This window comes from Lactuca serriola, chromosome 3, assembly GCF_051521515.1.
Source record: "Lactuca serriola cultivar US96UC23 chromosome 3, Lser_US96UC23_V15, whole genome shotgun sequence".
Taxonomy (NCBI): domain Eukaryota; kingdom Viridiplantae; phylum Streptophyta; class Magnoliopsida; order Asterales; family Asteraceae; genus Lactuca; species Lactuca serriola.
Window position 1 is genome coordinate 257286668 of NC_136410.1, and position 14982 is coordinate 257301649.

Genomic DNA, 14982 nt, shown 5'->3' on the forward strand with positions numbered 1-14982 from the left:
TAGTATGGGAAGTGTTGTAAGACTGTGGGTTAGCCATAGCACTGATTAGCGGCCATATAATGTAGTAAGTGTTGTAAGACTATAGGGTAGCCTTAGCATTCACTAGCATCCAGATAGTGTGAGAAGTGTCGTAAGACAATGGGGTAGCCATAGCATTCACTGGCGGCCAGATACTGTGGGAAGTGTTGTGAGACTGCGGGATAAACTATAGAATTCCCAGATTCTTTCAGACGATTAGGTAAGGGTGGGCCAATTCACAAGATTGTGGGTAAACCACAACATGTTTGAAATTAGGAAATGGTAGGGCGTGGGAGACCAGTTATGAGGAATAATACAATTGGACCTGTAGAGTTCAGACTAGCATCAAGATAGTGTCCAGATGGTTTGAATAGTCATTACCTGTGAAGTTTTCTATTGGAAGTTGAGAAGAGCGATGCAGTGGGAGCATTTTTGGCTCAGTAACCGGGTTGGAACCCGAAATTTCAGATGACTGGCTTTCCAATTGGGACCAGGGAGGTCTCGGTGGATTGAGGAAAGCAGCCATAAGGTAACAGCCTGTTGTTTCAGGCATTTTTAGTGTTTCCGACAGTAATAGCGATTTCGGTTTCGTGGGAATGAGGAGTATCTGGGTGTTTAGGTAATGCAAAGTCACTCATAGTGGGATTAAATAATCACAGTGTAATTGATTTGACCCTGTTATGCATCTCTCTCCTAAGTCTAACCGTTGCAGGGATGAATCTTCTACCTGAAGGATTATCTGAGCCAACTGTCGAGTTAAATGTTCTTTAGCGGTATATGGTCACTGAATTTGTCTCCATCGAGAAGACAATGTGATCAGGGCTTGGAAGCATTTTGTGTGGTGCAAGACTTTATAAGGATGGTTTGGTGGTAGTTCGGTATGTGGGGTCTATCAGGGTATCAGACCATTGAGACTTAGATTTCGGATTCTATATAAGTGGGGTCGGTTTCAATTCAAGAGTTTGAGGATTCGTTCTTCATCAGATTCGGGGAACTATTCCGAGGATGGTTTCAACAGATTTGGATAGATCATTGTTGGAAGTTTTATGATTGGTCTACAATTCGTTAAGAGTTTGGCAGAAAGTGGTTTCAGTACGGGCGAGCTGCCGGAAAGTCAGGATATGGTAGTTTCAGGTCTCAGAAGGTAGAAGTGGCTTATAAAGGTTGAAGGTTTGGGTGTATTTTTTGGGTAGAAGTTTCGGTTTGGGTTTTGGTTGCCTTGAGAAGGTTATTTTTATGCGTATAATTTCTGGTCATGATCATCCGGTTGATTGTGTTGGCATAAGTGTTAATAAGGAGCTATTTCAAAATCTAAATTAAGTGGAAGAGAGTTGTAACACCTTGAATTTAGAAGGTTAATTATGGAAATAAAACCTTATTTCTAAAGTTCAACTCGTCGAATCTAAGGCATAAAGTTGACGTGTTGGAAATATGCGGAACGCGTGTTTTCTAGATCAACTCGACGAGTTGGGGATGTCCAACTCGACGATTTGGCACTGGAAGAGAAAGCCCTCATTTTTTGTTTATTGCACTCTATTTAAAGGACTTAACTTCTAGGGCTGACCTCCTTACCAGCCGCTCTTGTCCAGGAGAAACCCTAGATCGTTTTTCCAATTGTTCCTTGGGTTTTGTGAGTTTTAAAGTGATTGTTGGAGATATTTGAAGGAAACATTGAAGAGAGAAACGTCAAGATTGGAGGAGTAACCTTGGATCCAGAAACCCTTCATCAAGGGCTACATCTTGGAGGTATATAGTCATAACCTTGACATGTAGCTTATTAGATCTCATCTCTTCTAGTTTTTGATTCGTTTTGGGTCTTTGACTGAGTTATCCAAGAAGAAGAGGATTCCAGGGGTTGTTAGGGAAGATCTATCCCCTAAATGACCTCTTGAAGCTTAAAGTTGCAATCTTTATTGGTCCTTATGACCCATGCTTGCCATATGTTCATTATGAAGCCTAAAATGGACCTTAGAGAGCATCTCAAGCATGCATGGACGTAAAGTTAGAAACTTTACGTGATCTGTCTGTTGGATAAGGTGTCTAAGTCCATAACTTATTTGGTACATACTTGACCCGACCCGACATGGTCCATTTGGGTTTCACTTCACCCAAACGATTTATGGATAGTTTTATGAGAATTGTATACTTACGATTTATTAATATATTATAAGTTATAATATATTAATATGAAGTCATCTTATTTAATTAGTTTTAGTCTTAAATTAATTATGAATTAATTTAGAGATTAAAAAGAAGACTGATTAAATTATGGGCTATTATATTTTATATAGTGTGGGCTAATACTCATTTGTTAATGGGCTAAGCTAATATGAAAGTCCATGGATGATCCATGGAGCTTTTAACCCATGGATCCTTGGAAAGGAAAAGACATGGGTTATTAGGGTTTCACCCTAACCATGCACACTGTATAAAGAAGCATATGATGCAAGAAATGTGACACTAGTTGTGTGAGACTGTGTGTGTGGCCGATTTTCTATGTGTGTATACACTCTCTCAAAGTTTTCCAAGAGTTTGTGGTGATTTGTGATTCCATTTGAGGCATTCACACTATTGGTGCTTGGCCCTCAAACTCCTTAGGAATCAAGCTCATCATCAAAAGGTATGTAATCTCATCTAATTCTTTTATGTTTAAAAGTACCCCATGCCATGTTAGATAGGTTATGAACCTTGGAAAATTATTATTTCCATGTATTTTAGAAGAAAACATAGATCCAAGGTTTATTAGGGTTGCATGCACACTTAGGAAGTGTTAGATTGCTCAAAACCCATCAGTGGTATCAGAGCCTAAGCTTGTTTTCTTGAATACTTGATGCAAATTGCTGAAAAATGTCGAAAAAACTGCATTCTGCACAGCAGACTCGCCGAGTCCATTCATGGTACTCGCGGAGTCCATGTGTATATTCAACCAACTCGCCGAGTCAGTTCATGCACTCAATGAGTTGGCAGGCCTGAGTGCAGATTTTCGAGTTTTGGTGTTGGAATTGGTCTAGAATCATTACCTTAAATTGTTTTGATCTTATAAAACCTGTTTTTGATGTGGTAATGATGATGCTGGACCAATTTCAAAGTTATAATCAAAATTTCAAGTTTATATGTGTTCATATGATTCTTGAAATTGTTGATGTGGATGTTCATGTTCATATGAGTTTTGTTAGATCATAGGAATTATTTGCAAATTGTTTGTTAGTTAATTCTTGATCTTAATGTGTTTTAATGGAATTCTTAATTTGTCCTAAAGTTATGGAATTCCAAGAGTTTTTCTTTTAAATGTTTTTTAAGAAGTTGTAGGTTACATTTTCTTGAAGAGTTTTTCCCATAAATGTTTTATGGACTTCATAACTTGTCCTCGAGTTATGGATTTCCAAGAGACTCTTCATTAAAAGTATTAAACACTTAATTAAAACTCATAAGTTATGAATATCCAAAAGTTTATGAATTGTTCAAACCTTGCCCTCAAGTTTTGAAACTTGTAAAGTCTCACACAAACTTTAATTCCAACCCTTAGAAGTTTTAAAAGTTAAAATTCTACCCTTATACTGTTATAAGATTAATGGTTAACTATTATATATATGTATAAGAACAAGTCGTTTTACCGTTAGTAGGCCTCATTTACGAAGCCGGTCTATAAGGTGGGTATAAGGTTGTTGCCTATAAAATGGCGACTTAATGGGTGTCCACTCTCACCCACCGCTTGCTTGACTGGTGGAGGGTCGTTAGTCGAACGGGTAGGACAATGACTTTAAATTCTCATTAAAAGTATAATGATTATTATAAAGTAACTAAATATTTTTTTAATTTAATTCCCAATCTTAGTTACTTTAGGAAGAATGTGAATTTGGTGCTAGCCCATGGAATTCACACTTTGTACCTTACCAAGTCGTTGGTGGAGCGTGTGTGGTTAACCGGCACACTAACTTGGACTAGTAAGGATCACGAAGGGTGACTTAATGTTTGTCATAGATCAATGGAGCGTGTGTGGTTAACCGGCACATTGATTGGGTGATAATATTAAGGGTACCAAGTGAATTGGTATGGTTATTCACACCTTGTTTTGTGATCCTTGGCATCCCAGTCACAAAATTTGAGAGGGCACACTCGAGATTGAAACATGCCATTGAAAAGTTCAATGAATCTCAAAAGATCTAGGAATTTCAAATCCAATTAAAAACCTAATAAATTATTTCGTTTTTCATGGTGGAAATTGGTGAATCGTCATTCGCCTACCTTCAAATATTTTATAGCTTGGATTACGGCATCCCTCTTCCAAATTCTAAAATGTTGTGTTGGGTCCTAGCCTTAATATTTCATATTGGGTGTTATATTAAGGACTTTGAATCAACTAACTTGATTTTCTCCCATTATAGATGTCTGGTTCAGACAACTATGATCTTCCCAAATCTCTTGAAGATGGTGTCCCTCAACATCATGCTTCACTTCCTCCACCTCCTCCAATTATTCTCCCTCACCCACAAGTTCTTGAAAAGTTTAAAGTCACTCAATCCCTATTGGCAAGCATAGTCTATGTGTGCTCACATCTTGGAGATAAAGTCACATATTGACAAGCCGGGAGAGTTGGGTGTCAAAGTCCCGTGAAAGTTGGATGTTCAATCACTTTCTTAGTAACATAGTGAGTCTCTTTGGGACTACTATGAGACGGACTATGACATGACCCTTAATGATGTTATCTATTTGCTTGGTGTTGTGGAATCAGCAATGATTTGGAACACCAGTAAAGCAAATTTGATTAAAAGAACAACTTCCCAAGTCTACATGGACATTGACAATGGTAGCATTGGATATCTAGAAAAGGATTTCTCTTCCCAATGGAAAGGGATCGGCCATAGTCAACTCGGTTGACCAAATTGTAAAGAGAAAGGCTAAGTCTGAGATAGTCTCATGTGCCATTACCAAAGGGTCCATGTGTTTTGTTGCCAAAGGAAGGGGCATTCGTTGCGAAGCTGCCCTATTCACCTGAAAGGTCATAAGGTTGATCAAGTCAAGAGGTTTGACTCTACTTCAGTTAAAGTCCACTGACTAACTCTATTAAGTTTCTATTTGGAGATTCTTATTACATAATGTGAATGGGTAACATGCTGATGTTTTAAGAATCAAAGAAAAGATAGGAAGCTTAAAGTAAGTATATGTTGATTCTGATTGCGAAGGTGGGTTTCGATCGCATGGTTCGGTAATCAGAATTTTGAGCTGTTGCTTAAATATATTGCTTATGAATAGATAACAACAAGGTTTTCATGTGGATTGTAAGGATAAGTTTTTCCGCAAAGTTTTAAAATAAAAGAACAAAAAGGGGTTTTAATTTTATTTATTTTGAAAATATCCTTGCAATGGCATCTGTGGAAAATTGTTGCTTATATGTTTCCAGTAATAGCATTATTAGAAAGTGAATTTGATTCTTTCATTTGTGGTAGTGTCTGAATTTACCAAATGAAGAAAGTTTTTCATCACCCAAGTTTCAATTGGACATAAACTTGGAATCATACAAGTTGTATTGTATGATGAATGAGAATTTTCATCTTTGAAAATTAAGACTAATTCTTTGATCACATGTATATGTGAGTCAATTGAAGGACTAAGGAATTAGGTACACTGGGTGTGCGTTGGTCAAGGTCCACCACAAGGATTGATTTGTCATGATTTACTGAAGATTAGTAAATATGATTATACTTATAAGGTTAAGTATAATTCTGTTACATTGGAAAGGTTACAATGTATGACAAAACAAATGAGAAGAACCAAATTAGGCAGAAAGATAAAAGTTTCTCATATCTGAAAGGTTGGGAGAGTACTTTAGTATCGTATCTCAAATCTGAAAGGTTTGGAGTAGGAGTAGTAGAGGTAACAACCGCCTTGCCCTTAAGACCGGTTTAAGCGGTCTTCAAGAGTCCTTGAAGCTTGTTGAGGGTAACTTCCTCCTTGTTCATATGATATGTCATACGAAAATGGTCATAACAAGAAGGTAAGGAGTGCAAAATGATGTCAATTGCCAACTCCTTAGGGATGTTCACATTTAGCTTCAGCAAACGGTCCACATACCTTTGCATCTTTTGCATGTGAGCCGTGATGGAATCACCGTCCTTCATGCGGGTAGTTATTATGGAGGAGATTATTTCATACCGCTCCTGACGAGCACTCTGATGGTACCTTTCCATCAGGTCTTGGTGCATCTCAAAAGGGTAGAAATCTTCATATGACTTTTGGAGCTCGGCTGTCATCGTGGCCATCATGATACATGCCACCTTAGTAGCATCTCTCTCATGTGTCCTGAATTCAGCGATCTCCTCAGGAGTAGCAGTAGACTCATCAAGCTCTTTTAACTCCTTATTGAGGACATATTCCTTGTCCTCATAACGAGTAACCATCCTGATGTTCCTAATCCAATCCATGAAGTTGGAACCGTCAAAGATGACCCTCCCACAAAGATTCATGAGAGAGAAAGAACCAGTTGGGTTAGAGCCTGAAGCATTAGTGTTGGAAGACATCTGAAGGAAGAAAGCAAGTTTAGATTAGATATATAGAATCCTTAATAAGACAGCCAAATGTAATATTAAGGCTAGGACCAAATCACAATATATTATACTTAGAAGAGGGATGTCGTAATCTAAGTAATAATATATTTGAAAGGTAGGTGAATGACGATTCACCAATTTCCACCATGAAAAACAAAATGAATTATTAGGTTTTAATTGGATTTGAAATTCCTATATTCTTTTGAGATTCATTGAACTTTTCAATGGCATGTTTCAATCTCGATTGTGCCCTTCAAGTTTTGTGACTGGGATGCCGAGGATCACAAAACAAGGTGTGAATAACCATGCTAATTCACTTGGTACCCTCAATATTATCACCTAATCAATGTGCCGGTTAACCACACACGCTCCATTGATTCATGACAAACATTAAGTCACCCTTCGTGATCCTTACTAGTCTAAGTTAGTGTGCCGGTTAACCACATACGCTCCACCAACGACTTGGTAAGGTACAAAGTGTGAATTCCATGGACTAGCACCATGTTCACATTTTTCCTAAAATAACTAAGATTGGGAATTAAAAAGGTTTAGTTACTTTATAATAATCATTATACTTTTAATGAGGATTTAAAGTCATTGTCCTACCCGTTCAGCTAACGACCCTCCACCAGTCAAGCAAACGGTGGGTGAGAGTGGACACCTATTAAGTCGCCATTTTATAGACAACAACCTTATACCCACCTTATAGACCGGCTTCGTGAATGAGGCCTACTAACGGTAGAACGACTTATTCTTATACATATATATAATAATTAACCATTAATGTTATAAATAGTATAAGGGTTGAATTTTAACTGTTAAAACTCTAAGGGTTGGAATTAAAGTTTATTAAAGTGTGTGAAACTTTACAAATTCCAAAACTTGAGGACAAGTTTTGTAACTATCCAAAACTTTTCATTTCATAACTTATGAATTAAAGGTTCATAAAAATGAAGACTCTTCATTTTCATGTAACTTATGTGTTTAAATGTGTGTGTTAAAGAAAGTGACCTTTGGATATCCATAACTTGAGGACAAATTATGGACTCCATTAAAACACATAAATGATCAAGAATTAATTCTAAACAATTCAGCAAATAATTCCTATCATCTTCTAAATTCATAAGAACATGAACATGATCATCAAAATTTCAAGAATTATATGAACACATAAAATCATGGAATTTTGATAAATGCTATTGTAAATGGATTAGAACAACCATTACACCAACTAAAACAAGTTTTAAAACACCAAAACAGTTTAGGGTAATCTTTCTAGTCCATTTCCAGCAGCAAAAGTCGAAAATCTGCACTCTGTGGCTCCTACTCGGCGAGTAGGTTGAAGATACACATGAACTCGGCGAGTCCCCCCATGGACTCGGCGAGTTCATCAGGCAGACAGCAAGTTTTTCGACTTTTTCAACTATTTTGCATCAAGTATCGAACAAGCAAGCCTAGGCTTTGATACCACTATTGGGTTTTGAGCAATCTAACACTTCCTAAGTGTGCATGCAACCCTAATAAACCTTGAATCTATGTTTGTCTAAATACATGCAAAATAATAATTTTACAAGGTTCATAACCTATCTAACATGGCATGGGGAACATTTCGACATAAAAGAGTTAGAAGAGATTACATACCTTTTTGATGAGTTCGATTCTTGAGGAGTTTGAGGGCCAAGCACCAATAGTGTGAATGCCTCAAATGGAATCACAAATCACCACAAACTCTTGGGAAACTTTGAGAGAGTATACACACTTGCAATTTTTTGGCCACACACAAGCACACACACACTAGTTCACTAGTTGCCATTTCATGTACCATAAGCATGCTTATATAGTGTACATGGTTAGGGTGAAACCCTAATAACCCATGACCTTTCCTTTTCCAAGGATCCATGGGTTAAAAGCTCCATGGATCATCCATGGACTTCCATCCAAGCCTAGCCCATTAAAAAATGAGTGTGAGCCCACACCATATAAAACCAATAGCCCATAATCTAATTAGTCTTCCTTTTAATCTCTAAATTAATTCATAATTAATTTAAGACTAAGACTAATTAAATAACATAACCTCATATTAATATATTATAACTTATAATATGTTAATAAACATATGTGTATAACTCTCATAAAATTATCCATAAATTGTTCGGGTGAAATGTAACCCAAATGGACCATGCTGGGTCGGGTCCAGTATATACCAAATAAGTTATGGACTTAGACACCTTATCCAACAATAACTTCTAGACTCAATTGCTCATGTCCCTTAGGACCAGACTCGATACTTTGACTCTAACGCCGCCCTTTCTTGACTCTCTCTTTCACTCTTTAAAACTCTCTTGTCTCTACAACTCTAAACCCTTCTATGCAAGCTCTCCTAATCCAATTCTAAAAATTATCAAGGCAATCAAACATCAAGCATAACAGTAAAATTCTTAACAAATTCCAAAACACACCAAATAAAAACAAAAACAAAATAAAAATTGTTCAATAAAAACATATAGAACTAATCCTCCTCCTCATCGTCATGATCATGCGCCGCTCCACTTCCACTAGCGCCACTCCTTCTCGCATTGATCACATCATCCCAAGACGGAATATATGGGAAGTTACCACCATCAATATGCGGAATATTGAAGTGGTCAAAAAGTCGAATGTGGGATTGATTGCTAAAGTTGATACCCCGCGCCATTTGATCTTGCAACCGCCTCATCTCAACATTGTACCAATCCATTGGTACTTCATCGTTGTCCACCGGAATCACCGGCGGTTCCTCCTCTACATCGTGTTCACGCCTCGATCGGACCCTCCTTCCCGGCGCCTCGGGACCAACAACAGGATCATCATGCGGGATTGCATAATGACCTCCACCATAGTCCTCAATGATCCTAGCCCTCCTAAAAAGAATTGGATTGAATGGAGGGGTAGGAATCATCGTCATCAAATTCCACGCACCGCGGGTCATTAACCCAAACGAGTTGGCGAGCCGTGTGACAAACATACCACCATTAATCTTCGATGTCTTGCGGTCCTTGACCGTACCCTCCGCCAAATATGAAGCCAAACACCAAGGAATATTGCAAAAAGCGTCCGGTGTGATAATGCTCCATAAGTAAAAGACATCAAGGTTAGAAACATCGTCATCTTCCTTTTGCTGATTGATGGTGGTAGAAATAAGGCGATGAATAAGACGGTGTGTAGGCGACCGAATGCTTCCCTACTGGGCTGACTTCGGAATGTACACGTTGTTAGCGATCGTATTCCACCATCTCGTGCTCGTCACACCATCAGGGAACACTTTGTGAGAGCGTTCTATAAAGGTGTGGAAAATAGCAGTCAAGACCACCGGCCGGTCATAAATACCCATCCGAAAAGCAAGATCCACAACGGAGCACTGATGAAACTCGCCCCCAAGGCAGAAACTGACACTCGTCGGGTGATAACAGTCATCTCCTCCACGAAAAGATACCGTGGAGAAAAATTCCAGGCAAAGCTCCCGGTACACCGGCTCTTGAATACGAAAGATCCGGCTCCACCCATCGCAAACCATCGTCTCTCCCTCGTAAACGAACTCCTTTAAAAGATAAGGAGCCAACTCCTCTTCGTACCGCACACTTTGCAACCAACCCCAATCAATTCTATTGGGCACGTAAATTTCTTTCTTTCTGACTTCAGCTAATTTCTTCTTCCATACGTCATGGTTGAAGTTGATTCGATTCGAGGAAAATTTAACCAAGGAAAATCTCCTTGGTGTCCACTGGAACCTTGACTTCTGTGAAACATTGTCCCTGCAACACACAAAACACAAAACCCAGAAAAACACAGAAAATCATCAAAATAAGTCACACCTGGGTACCCGACTGGACTCGTCGAGTCCATGAACGACTCGGCAAGTCGCAAGAACTGCGAGTCAGTCGGCGATTCGGTCAAAATTCAACCAAGAAATCTCAAAATTACTTCAAGGGTTTTGTCCAGGGGCATGTCTATAACGTATTAGGGCAAGAATAATCATCCAAAAGAAGATAATTGATGTAAAATCAAAACCCTAGAAATTCACTATACTTCAAAATCGGGTATTATATGAAATTGTTACCCTAGATCATCTAAAAACCATGCTTTTAACAGAAATTAGGAAGAAATTCAGTACCTTTTGTGATGGAAATTGAAAAACTTGAAGAACAATTGAAGAAGATGATGAATGCTTGAGAGAAAAAGTTAGGAGGGAGGCGCACGGCGAGTGTAGTGTGAAAAAAAATGATTTCATTAGGGTTAAAACCCTAGTTATCGGTTGTAAAAGTAATTTCAAAATTATTTTTTTCTGTAAATAAAACTGACTAGTCGAGTCAGGGTCAGACTCGGTGAGTCTGGTCGCGATTTTATCATTCTTCTGATATCTGAATGGACTCGTCGAGTCATGGTCAGACTCGCCGAGTCTCTTGCAAACAATTTAAAAATTATAAAAATTTTCCATTTATTTAGAAAAGAAAATTTACTCCACCCCACACTTAGTCCATACGCACTCTCAAGCAGACATGTTTGTCGAATTGGAAGATTAAAATTCTAAAAACGAAAAAAAAAATTCAAACAAAACTAAAAAGATAAAAGAAAGCAAATTCTAGATAATGGGTTGCCTCCCGCCAAGCGCTTCTTTTTAAGGAGTCGTTAGTTGGACTCCTTCCCATCTACGTCTCGTCATCTTCCATCATCGGGAATGTACGCCTAATATTTTGTGGTTTATACTTTGTCTTGTAAGCGTGAATCTTCTTTTTGTAAGCCTGTTTTAATTCCTCCCTTTTCTTCTTTACAGCATCATCCTCAGCTGCTTGGGCTTCCCTTCTCGTCTTTTTCTTCTTCACCCCACTCTTTTTCACCTTCTCTTGCACCTCCTTTTCCTTAAACTTAATTAATTCAAAGTTTGTGAAAGTTCGTGCTCTAGGTTTGGTAATGAAAGGTTGACCAGCATCAAATCTCCTATCATTTGCCTTCTCCTCTTTTTCTGCCATTACCTCCTCTTCAAGCGGAATTGCATCAAGACATGCTATATGGACATGTTGAACTTCCGTATCCATTTCTCCTTCTGCTGTTTGTTCTTCTAAAGAATGAGGAAAAATATCCAAGTCTAGCATATGCAGAGAACTAGCAACAAGCAGATCTAAGTCGTCCAAGTTGTTGGCAATTTCGACTGGACTCGTCGAGTCCAGGAAAGTGACTCGGCGAGTCGTATCGTATTTCACCAATTCTACTGTTTTTTCCAAATCAGCTCCTTCCAGTAGCCTTTCTATCTCCTCTAAGTCCTTGTTAACATCTCCATCCTCTCCAGAAGGTAGAAAAAACTTGGTTGGATCTTCTTCTTGCAAAAGTGCAAGTTCTTTTTGTAGTATCTCATCATCTAAATCGATAAATGAGATCTCTTCTTCTCCTTTCTCTTCTTGCTTGACTTCTGGTAAAGCTCTAAATATTATGGACTCGTCACCTACCCTCAACGTTAGTGTAGACTCACATACATCAATTAAAGCACATGCGGTGTTTAAAAATGACCTCCCCAAAATAATCGGAATTTCGGGGTCTTCTTCCATATCAAGCACCACAAAGTGTACTGGAAATATGAACTTGTCGACTTTAATGAGAAGATCCTCACAAACGCCTCGTGGATGAATTGTTGTTTTGTCTGCCAAATGGATCTTCATGTTTACCGGCCTTGGCTCCGGTAAATTCAGCTTCTTAAAGAAAGAGAAAGGCATCAGATTGATGCTTGCACCCAAGTCGGTCAACGCTTGAGTGACAAATGTATTTCCAAATTGGCACGGAATTATGATACTCCCCGGATCGCCCTTCTTTTCGGGTAGCTCACTCAATATTATTTCTGCTACTTCAGCTAAATCCTTCCTATCAGCAAAGAGACCTTTTAGTAAGTTGAAGTACTTGGGTGTTTTGAGCATTGTTTCTACAAATGGCATATTGACTTGTAGGGCTTTAACATGCTCTATAAAAGCTCTATAAGCTTCAACTTTTTCCATTGGCATGGCTTTGATTGGGAATGGCAAAGGGGGATTATATGGCTTTAGGGGAATGACAGTTTTGTCATTTACACATGGACTCGTCGAGTCCACTAGAGGGACTCGGCGAGTCTGGTCGTGCTTAGCTGGAGCCGACTCTTCTGCCTTTTTTGTCTTCCTATTGGAGATCCTCTATGCATATTGGCTATGAATCTAGTGAACAATTCTTCTAAATCTGCTTTCTTTTCCATTACCGGTTCTTCCTTTTGATAAAATCCCCTCTCCTTCTGCTTGTATTTCTCCTCCTTAGCCTTCTTGTATTCTTCGTAGAGGAGCCATTCCTTCTTCGGTTTCCGCCAATTCTCGTCGTATCTATCGCCAATTGAGTAGAACACTTGAGCCTTCTTATTTCCATTTTCATCCAAATCACAGTCCTTTGTGAGATGGGGCCCTCTACAATTCTCACATCCCACCCGAATAGCATGGATTGTTTGATCCATTTTTGTCATTCTTCTGTCTAGACTATCGAGCTTAGCTATCACCGCCGCCATGCTATCATTTGCCGAGTTCACTACCCCCCAACTTACTTCATTTCTTGGATTGTGATATTCTCTAGAATGCTTAGAGAATTCTTCAATTAGCTCCTTGATTACCGGGGGTGCCTTCTTCGTGAGCGGGCCTTGTGAATCAAGCAATTGCCTTGTGGTGACGTTGACTCCATCATAGAAAATGGAGACCTCTTGTTGGCTATTGAGGTCATGGTGTGGGCAATTTCTAAGCAGGCTCTTGTACCTTTCCCAAGCTTCATAAAGTGATTCTCCAGTTTGTTGCTCGAAGTTGGCAATGGCTTTCTTTAGCTTGGCTATTTTGGAGGGTGGGCAAAACTGGTCTATGAACTCTTCTTTCATCTTGGCCCATGTGGTGACCGATCCGGGAGGAAGTGACTTTAACCAATCCTTTGCAGCACCTTTGAACGTGACTGGGAGCATGCGAAGAAGATGGGTCTCGCGTGGAACATTCGGCACATTGAAGTAGTCAGCCACATTATTCACTTCGTCCAAGTGCTTGTAGGCGTCTTCGTGATCCTTCCCATAAAAAGGAATCTCCTTGAGTTGTGCGAGAATATGGCCTTTTAGTTCGAATGTAGCGGTTGCGGGAATTACGGGCTGCACAAGTCCCGGGCCGGTGTCATCGCGCATCCTCTTCTTCCATTCCCCCATGGGGACTTCATCGATATTAGCCATAGTGATAGCTAAATCGTCTTCAAACTCGGATTCGTGCTCGTATGTGGGTTCTTCTTCTTCCTCGGTCTCGTACTCGGTGTCTTCTTGAATTGGGTCTCCGATCGTCAAAGAGGCACTGGATGCTCCTGATTTGCTGCTCCTCTTCTTGCTGAAGACAGACTTGAGGTATTTGAGTGGCGAGTTCTTTGAAGAAGCGGATTCTACAACAGTTTTGCCTTTGCTCCTCCTTAGTCCGGATTCCGGGTCTTCAAGAGGAGGGACCATAGGTGTATCAGATCCTCGGGTCATGAAACAACTGTAAACAAAACAAAAAAAACGCGTAAAAAGAACAAAAATAAAATAAAAATTAAAACTGTAACAGCGATATACTCGCCGAGTCGGCACGAGTGCACTCGGCGAGATCAAGGAAAAAATAGAAAAAAATTTCTAGTAACTTTAAAAACAGATTTTTATTAAAACTTATACTACTTACTGAATTACCTTTTAAGTAACTTTGTGTAAGATAAATCCCACACAAAGGATCGATTAAATTAGAATATAACGTTAATTTTAGAACCGTTCCCCGGCAACGGCGCCAAAAACTTGATGTGTGCAAACTCACTTAGTTTTAAACCTACTTTTAATTATAAAATAACACACAAAGGTAGTGGACCTATCAATTGTGGTATAGTTAAATAAGTAGGGTATCGAACACAGGGAACGGCAAATTAAAACTAAAAACTAATTCTATCTAAATTAATTAATAAGTATGGGGTTTTCTTTAGTTTACAAGACTAGAAAACTTACTAACTATTACTTAATCTAAACTTAGAAAAACAAAGAATTAACTAGACTCAATAATGGAAAGGAACTTCTGTTTAGTTCAACTCAATTGATCCTATGGTTGATTTCAAGGTAATAGTGCAATGGATTAACTCTTTTGTTGGTTACCGATTCAAGTGATTAGATTCTCATTCACTACACTAATCCTTAGCAAATAAACTAACTTAAACAGTGGCCAGTTGTCTAATTTAATTAAATTCACTAGCTTATTTATTCAGGTTAATTTAGACTTGCAATAGTTAACTAATTTAGTCTTTTAATTAACATCTTGTTGATGGTCATCACACAAGCTCACACATGAATTTACTTAATTTTCTTATTAACTCTAGTTTCATGTTCATTAATCCCAGACAT

General features: G+C 38.7%; 1 non-coding gene across 1 annotated transcript; it reads left to right on the top strand.

The window, feature by feature from the left end:
* The first annotated feature begins 13315 nt into the window (after positions 1-13315).
* Positions 13316-13422, top strand: LOC145096428 (small nucleolar RNA R71). Its single transcript, XR_013703838.1, has one exon. It is a non-coding gene; the product is annotated as a small nucleolar RNA R71 (small nucleolar RNA).
* Positions 13423-14982: the final 1560 nt, after the last annotated feature.